The sequence below is a fragment of the Schistocerca serialis genome, chromosome 1, assembly GCF_023864345.2.
Source record: "Schistocerca serialis cubense isolate TAMUIC-IGC-003099 chromosome 1, iqSchSeri2.2, whole genome shotgun sequence".
NCBI lineage: Eukaryota > Metazoa > Arthropoda > Insecta > Orthoptera > Acrididae > Schistocerca > Schistocerca serialis.
Genome location: NC_064638.1, coordinates 137,590,715 through 137,599,836, shown reverse-complemented (window position 1 = coordinate 137,599,836; position 9,122 = coordinate 137,590,715). Strand labels below are relative to the sequence as shown.

The following is a 9,122-nucleotide window of genomic DNA, read 5'->3' as shown; positions in this document are numbered from 1 at the left end:
CCAAATTTCGTCTGACTGCCTTAACGGATACGTTCGTCGTACATTTCAATTTAATTCCTGCGGTTATTTCAGGCAGTGTTGCTTGGCTGTTAGCGTTGTTAACTCTGCGCAAACGCTGCTCTCGGTCGTTAAGGCCGTTGCGATGTCCGTGGTGATAATGCCTGAAATGTGATACTCGCGGCAAACTTTCCATTATGTGGATCTCGGAATACTGAATTTCCAAACGATTTACGAAATAGAATGTCCCATGCGTTTAGCTGCAACTGCCAAATGCATTCAAAGTCTTGATTTCCATTGTGCGGCCATAACCACGTCTCAATTCTTTTCACGTGAATCACTTGAGTACAAATCACAGCTCCGCCAATTTACTGCCTCTTTATACCTTGTGTACGTGGCGCTATCGCTATCTGTGTATGTGCGCATCGCTACCCATGATTTTTGTCGTCTCATATTAATTCCCGGCACTACTACATCTATAAAAGAGTCTTAACAAGGATTCCCAACCTCGTTTTAACCCGCGAGACAAAACTAAAGAAAGTCTCCGCTTCTTAGTGATATAATTACTCTCAAAAAGATTCTAAGTCCGATCACTGGTCTGCACACTAATAACACTCACTGCAGCATCTCCAATTGCTTCCGGGTAGCTCCTGCAGAAAAACTCATCGAAACAAAACAATAAAACCGGGTAACTCCTGCAGAAAAACTCATCAAAACAAAACAGTAAAACATTTCAAAGTTAAACTCAGTGAGCCACCTTATGGTGTGTGACGAAAGGTGTTTTGTGTGTTACTGGCACTCTGCATTTTCCTGATCCAGACGAGATTGACCCGTAGGAAGAACTATCGTTGATAAGCTACTCTCCCTAATTTTACCCTCCTGGCGTATACATAGGTTGACTCTTTTGCAAACGTACGCCCACGGCATTTTTAACAGTAAACCGCACCGTGAAGCACACCGTCTCTCCTGTAGTGTCTGACTTTGCAGTTAGCCGAGCATCTCCTTGACGCTTTCGCGCTTACTGAATCAACCTGTAACGAAAACACTCAAGATCTTCTCTGTTTCCTCTATGAATCATATGTTGTACGCGTCCCAGATTAACAAGCAATATTCGAGCATTGGTCGAACGAAATTTTGTAAATTATCCCCTTTGTGGATGGACTTTCTGGGGATTCTTCCAATGAGTCCGTCTGTTATCTGCCTTACTTGCGATTAGTTTTATGTAGTTATTCCACTTTAAATCGCTCCGTACGCATATTCACAGAGATTTAACAGATTTGACTGCTTCGTGTGACTGCTTTGCAATCGAGTAATCATACAATATTTTCTTTCTCCTTCTATTTATGCGAAATATATTACATTTGTTTATGAAGTTTAGCTGTCAATTCCTGCATCAAGCGTCGATCCTACAATTTTCAACCGTTGTAATTTCTCTGCGTGCTACAGCATCATCCACGAAGAACTTTATTGAACTTCTGATATTATCCCCTAGGTTATTTATTGTGGTAGTAATGTTCCTGTAACACACTTTGGTGTACGGGCAAGGTTACTTTTATGTCTGAAGATTTCTTTCCTTTAACGGGGATATATTGGTAATGGGTAACACTAAAGCGTTCCCACGGAAGCTAATCAGTTTATTAATTTTATGTAAAACACCAGACGTCCGTCTTTTTGTTAACGTGTCTGCCAGATAGCTCGTCCCGAACAGGCCATGAAGGCCCAAAGGTATCGACCGGCCGCCGTGTCATCCTCAGAACACAGGCGCCACTGGGTGCGGATATGGAGGGGCATGTGGTCAGCACACCGCTCTCCCGGCCGTAGCGTCAGTTTCCGAGACCGGAGCCGCTACTTCTCAATCAAGTAACTCCTCAGTTTGCCTCACAAGGGTTGAGTGCACCCCGCTTGCCAACAGCGGTCGGCAACCCGATGGTCACCCATCCAAGTGCTAGCCCAGCCCGACAGCGCTTAACTTCGGTGATCTGACGGGAATCGGTGCTACCACTGCGGCAAGGCCGTTGGCCTGCCAGATAGCTAATAGCTCCCAAACCTGATAAGAAATTCCACGGCTGCAGCCTGGAACTCACTTGCTCCCAGCATCACAGAGTACAACTGCCAGACAGGACCAGCGGATAATCTAGCAGAGTTATAGATCGACACTTCGATTTCACGAACCCAAGTTACTGCGAATTTGTTTAACCCTCGCTCGGTGTCTGGGGCCTTTTCAGATCCCAAGGCTCGTTTAAGTACAAAGAAACAGTTTTAATGCAGATGTAGACTTCGGACCACCAGATATACTTTTTATGGGCTTTTTCTTATAATTAATACTGCGGTTTGAAATTTTTGCAATAGGGACAAAAAATACCTCAGGTATGCAATATGTGACTATCAATGTCATATTTCGGTCTTATTACGAAAATAAAAGCTTAGCAATAACGCACATTCTAAACCGACATTTTCATGTCTATTGTTGCAAACAATCGTAGAAAATACATGCACTTGCATCGTTATGAGAAATTCACAGTTTGAAATTGCGTCTTGCTGAAGTAAGACGCGTGTTACATTTTATTCGTCACGGATGATGATAATGGGGCTACAGTTGGAACAGGCTTTAGCAGATTTACGGAGGAGAGATAGTGATAATGAATCAATTTTTGGAAATAGGGATGAGAGAGAGATGCTGATATAGATATGATAAAGGTCGGAGATGAAGCTCATGTGAGTGAATCAGAAGAAGGTGACAATGGTTTTCAGAAAACTAGTGTGCCTACTCGTTTATCTGCAAATGAATAGATAGCATGTGACATAGTATCATCTGACGCGCCCGAGCAAGTTTCAGGGAGTGTAATACGTGAAACTGCACATATTCCACACTACGTTACCTTAAACCACTATTACAATGTTACAAATCTGAAAAGAAAAAAAAGTGTGATCCCTGACCAAGGTCAAAGGATATGAAAGTGAATGAATGTCACGAGATTGTAAAGAACACGCCGGAGTAAACACGTTGTGTAATGAGTATTCATTAAATGGACTTAAGAGCGAATAGAAGTTAATTTGTAACACAGTTCCTTGTAAGTGATATTACACACCATATAAATTAATTTCAGTATTGTTACACAGCATATATATTTTGTGTCAAAATAAGTTGGAACTACACAAACTTTTCTTGGGGAACGGCAGCCCATTCTTCACGGAGTGCTACGCTGAGGAGACGTGTCGATCTTGGTCGGTGAGGCCTGGCACGAAGTCAGCGTTCCAAAACATCCTAAAGGTGTTCGATAGGATTCAGGTCAGGACTCTGTGCAGGCCAGTCCATTACAGGGATGATATTATTGTGTAACTACTCCGCCACAGGCCGTGCATTATGAACAGGTGCTCTATCGTGTTGAAAGATGTAATCGGCATCCCCGATTTGCTCTTCAACAGTGGGAAGCAAGTAGGTGCTTAAAACATCAATGTAGGCCTAAGCTGTGATAGTGCCACGCAAAACAACAACGGATTGAAGCCCTCACACGAAAAACACGACCACATAATAACACCATCGCCTCCGAATTTTACTGTTGGCACTACACACGCTGGCAGCTGACGTTCACCGGGCATTCGCCATACTCGCACCCTGCCGTAGGATCGCCACATTGTGTGCCGTGATTCGTCACTCCACACGACGTTTTTCCACTGTTCAATCGTCCAATGTTTACGCTGCTTACACCAAGCGAGGCGTCGTTTGGCATTTACCTGCGTGATGTGTGGCTTATGAGCAGCCGCTCGACCATGAAATCCAAGTTTTCTCACCTTCCGCCTAACTGTCATAGTACTTGCAGTGGATCCTGATGCAGTTTGGAATTCCCATGTGATGGTCTGGATAGATATCTGCCAATTACACATTACGACCCTCTTCAATTGCCGGCGGTCTCTGCCAGTCAACAGACGACGGCAGCCTGTACGCTTTTGTTCTGTACGTGTCCCTTAACGTCTCCACTTCACCATCACATCGGAAACAGTGGACCTAGGGATGTATAGGAGTGTGGAAATCTCGCGTATAGACGTATGACACAAGTGACACCCAATCACCTGACCACGTTCGTAGTCCGTGAGTTCCGCGGTGCGCCCCATTCTGCTCTCTCACTATGTCTAATGACTAATGAGGTCACTGATACCGAGCACAACGCACCTAATATGAAAAACGTATGATTTTGGGGGTGTCCGGATACTTTTGATCACATAGCGTGTATGTTTTCATATTTCAAACATGGCTAGTACATAATTACAACTTATATTTTTACAGAAAGCAACTACGGAATTATAATTTCAACATTGTGCATGGGTCTCTCTATAAATCGTTATTATTTTTGTGGATATATTTTAAATTTTATCGCCATAAAGTTGCTAGAGATACCAGACATACAATACGTTTTTAAAGAGGTGATACCATGCGCGGGTTAAGCATTCAGGCCTTTAGGTCCATCATTCATGACTAACGAGCATTCTCATTAGTGACTTACTTTCTCCTGCTAAAAGCAGTTCTCGGGTAGATGCTGCCTTAGAAACAATACCTGCCTTCTCTAGCGATTAATCCGTCTAGCAGACCCCGACCAAAAAATTCATCGCTGTGTATCTCCCAGACAAGCGGCTTCGCGTGTATTAGGGAAAATCAATTCATGGGCTCCAGACTACAGGCAACTGCGAAAACCCTAACCCAACGCACGTTACGAGTAAATGTCTCGCGGTAAATCTGCCCCAGTGACACCTAAGATTACGTCCCACGGCGTTGTCTTGAGTCGGGTCAGACACAAAAGACAGCAAAATCTTTACCCAAAATCGAAAAATTACTCCTCCGAACACCCATCCTTATTGGCTCAGATATGATGTGTTGTAAAGGGAAGATATATATGCTAACTGATTCTTCCGCGGCTCCCTGGTAGAACATTTCGTAATTATAAATAAAAAAAACACTAATTTATTTTGTTAAGCTGTTTCTGGGTTACAATACCATGATCAGACTTTAACTGACTACCGTCGTCGTAGAGGGTGTATTATTCATGAAGAAGACTGCAAAAGATGTTAAGTGAGACATGGACAAAGAGTACAAGTCTTGTCTGACAGTGCAGCGGTAATGCAATTTACATTGTTAAGTAAATGAATATAAAGGGACCAAACAACAAGAATATTTACAATAAACTCGAAAAATCAGTTTCTATTTAACAACTTAAATTAACAATCTCAATAAAATAAAATTAGTGCGCCACAAGAGTACTGAATAAATGGTTTAAGAAGTATGACATGTGCACGGTTTATTCTGTGATGATGTTACGAACCTTCACGGATGATGAAGAAGGGTATATCTAACACTTTCAGGTAAGGGACTCTGGTCTGGAAACGACGGGGTCGCAGAATTAAGAGAAAATCGTTCTGGTACCTTTGACAGGGGAATACCGTTGTTGTTAAGAATGTAAGGCAGGCAACTTTCAGAGGTGGTAGTATGGCCCAAAACACGAAAAAAAGTCTAGTAAACATGGTCTTTAAAACGTCTACCTTAAGAGCTGTGGGCACCTGTTCAATAGAAGAGATGTACCGGTATTTCGCAGTAAGGAAGATGAATAAGTGCTCGTAGCTCTTAAGGCACTATGTTTATTCAACGCCTTATTCTTGTTTTGGTCACACCACCACTTCTGAAAATTGCCTACGCTACAGTTTTAACAACAACAGTACCGGCAGATGTATTCCACTGTCAAAGGTATCAGGATGATTTTCTCTTATACGTTTTGACTCGCTCGTTTTCGAACGAGGGTCTCTTACTTCAGATTGATACATTTACCCTTTTCCATCGTCCCTGTAAGTGTGTACCATCATCTAGTAATCTCCCTGTACATGTACAGAAACAGAGAACAGAACAGAATTGACACTTATAAGAAGATAATATGTTGAGAAAACGAATATATACATGAAAAATGAAGGAATTGAACGGAACACAGTGTGGGCAGCACTGGAAAACTGAGAAGAAGAGGTGAAGTGTAGAGGAGGAGAAATATTGAGCTGTGTTTGGTCATTTAATATTAAATCATGACTGTGCTCCAGATGATCGATGATTAACAAAATAAATTAATACTGGAGAATATGCGCAATATTAAACTCTTCATTTATAATAAGGAAGATATAACCACAAAAACGTTTTTTCATTCAAGGAATGTACGTATAAAACGGCACTATTAACTTAAGAGTTTTTTATTTTTATTTGGTGTTCTGTGATCAATTCCAAAACGGTTTATCTAGTAACTGATCTGTTAAAAAAGTAATCACCTTTCAATTTTTTGCATATCACACGTTACTTTGTGTACGTAAATAACGAATGTGAATGCAGTAGTACTGCAGAGCCATTATCATCCACTGTGCATTCACTGCTGCATAAAGACATCTGGACCTCTCCCTGTATTGCGGTGTTCATCTGTACCTATCGATACTGCTCATGTAGGTAATCCAAAGATATCTTTCATTACATCAAGCAATTGACTTGCATCACTTGTGTACCTGTCCTGACCAACGACTATGAGATCGTATTATTGGAAGCTGAAGTACTGCAAATTACTTGTATAAAGTTTAGAAATATGTGGTGGCGCGTGTGAAACTGAATATATTGCAGCTCCGCTAAGTGCTAACTGAATGAGAAAAGTATTTTACTGTATTCACTTTGCAGTGCAATTTACAAACGCCATGTTAAATGGAGCATGTGAAAGTGAGTTCTGAAATTTTTTAGCAAACTGCTTTTTCGTAACATTTCCTCTAGCAGTGCACGAGTACTGAATCCGCAAACTTTGTCTTTAACAACATAACGCGATTCACTCTATGTTAATTATCGGCTGCGTAATACCTCCAAAGTTCCCGTGAGTACACTACTATACGGCGTCAACGCTCTCAAACAAGAACTGCGTCTGCCACACTTTTCATAGTACTTCCTATTTCCTAAGGTACCACGACGGCCTTTACCTTTTGAATGCACTAATTTTAGCAGGGATCCACTTCGAGATCGAGCAACGCAGCTTCGTAACTTCGTTAGTTACCCACCCAAATTCTGCTGACCCAAGCATCTTCCAGTGGTGCCGTGCTGAACTAAACAGCGGGCGCCGATGAAATTATAATTTTACAGGTTAATAATACATAACGTAATAAACAGGCTGATAGGCCGTGGTCGAGTTGATTTGCACATCATTCCTGAGTTTTCACTTCGAGCTTTGCTGGGAATTTCAGAGATGATACCAAACACGTATCATTTCAATATAAAAGTAGAGACAATAAAGTACGTAGCACCTGGATTCCGATTACTGTTGGTCTAAAGGCTTTTTATATTGAACAGAAAAGGACCACTGAAGAATAACCGAGAATTACATAGAATCTGAACGTTCGCCCGTAGTGCCGCGTTGTTAACACACCGCTTGCCGGATGGGGGATGACGCACCGACCCCGGATATAATTCGCCCGGGGTATAAACGACGAGAGCCAGCACGCCTAGATGTGGTTTTTAGGCGGTTTCCCACATCCAACTAGATAAATATCGGGCAGGTACAACGTCCTGCCTTAGTCACACGATCGGTAAACATTTCAAAAACGTTCTTCTTCCACTGATACAATAAGTCTTGGTGGGGGGGGGGAGATGTGGCGACGAGAAGGGCATCCCGTCGCCTTCCATGACTTAACTTTTCAAGAATAACTGTCAACCCTGTGACGACATGGGATAAGACCACGAAAAAGAAGAAACAAGATGTGGAATCTTTGAATGAGAGATATACTAATAAAAAAATAATAAAACACACACACACACCCGACAGTGACACATAGGCACAGAATCCAAGGAACACACGGGTCTGAGGTTACCCAGCACAGATCTAGGAGAAGCGTCAAGGTAGAAACGGAAATACAAGAACAATGGCAGGCAAAATATCACACATTGTTCATTTGTATAATGCGTGGTGTTTTCGAAAGAAGAGACATCAAGGTAAGATCTGCAGCTGTGACACATATTATGTAAATTGAAGCAAGGAAAGGGACGGAACTAGTGATATCAGCGACATCGGGAGTTTATGAGGTATCAGCAACGATAAGTGAAAATGTGTGACCGACTCAGACTTGAATTAGCGAGGCCATGCTCAGGGAATGAAGTTAGGTGGCGCTAGGCGGGCGTATGAGTCGGCCAGGGAGCGTGGCGAGATATTCCGCGCATTTGCGATTAACGCTGTCCCCCCCAGATGGCGCTTTGGTTAATGCAACTGTCTAGTAAGCAAGAGGTCCCAGGTTCGAGTCCCAGTCTGCCTCAAAATTTCACTCGTCACCATTGATTCCGCGTAAAGCCCCGATGCAGCTCGGATCGTTAGTTCATTCCCTTCCCTTTCCTTTCTCCCCCCTCCATCTTCAATTTACATAAAGCACTGTTCATGTTAACAGCTAAACTTTGAAAATGCATCTTTAAAGGGTGTTCAATCTATGAGGGTCGCTCCAAAAGAAATGCACAATTTTTTTTAAAAAATCCATCTTCTATACTACATGTTTGAAGGTTTTACAGGGTGTAGATACATGCTTTAGGAACAATATTTTCATTTCTCCACATGATTTCCATCCCTCTCAACCTGTTGGAGCCACTGTTTGGCAGCGTGCACAAGGGAGTCATCATCTTCAAACCTTGTTCCACGCACAGAGTCTTTCAGTTTCCCAAAGAGATGATAGTCACATGGAGCCAGGTCAGGACTGTAAGGCGGGTGATTCAGTGTTGTCCATCCGAGTTTTGTGATCGCTTCCATGGTTTTCTGACTGACATGTGGCCGTGCATTGTCGTGCAACAGCGAAACATCCTGGTTTTGCCGATGTGGTCGAACACGACTCAGTCGAGCTTGAAGTTTCTTCAGTGTCGTCACGTATGCATCAGAATTTATGGTGGTTCCACTTGACATGAAGTCCACAAGCAAGAGTCCTTCGGAATCGAAAAACACCGTAGCCATAATTTTTCCAGCGGAAGGAGTGGTTTTGAATTTTTTTTTCTTGGATGAACTTGCATGATGCCACTCCATTAATTGCCTCTTCGTCTCTGGTGAAAAATTATGGAGTCATGTTTGACCACCTGTCACAATTCTTCCAAGTAA

General features: G+C 42.4%; 1 pseudogene; it reads right to left on the bottom strand.

Annotated features, from left to right (window-relative positions):
• Positions 1 to 1,900: 1,900 nt before the first annotated feature.
• On the bottom strand, positions 1,901 to 2,017 carry LOC126424757 (5S ribosomal RNA; annotated as a pseudogene).
• Positions 2,018 to 9,122: the final 7,105 nt, after the last annotated feature.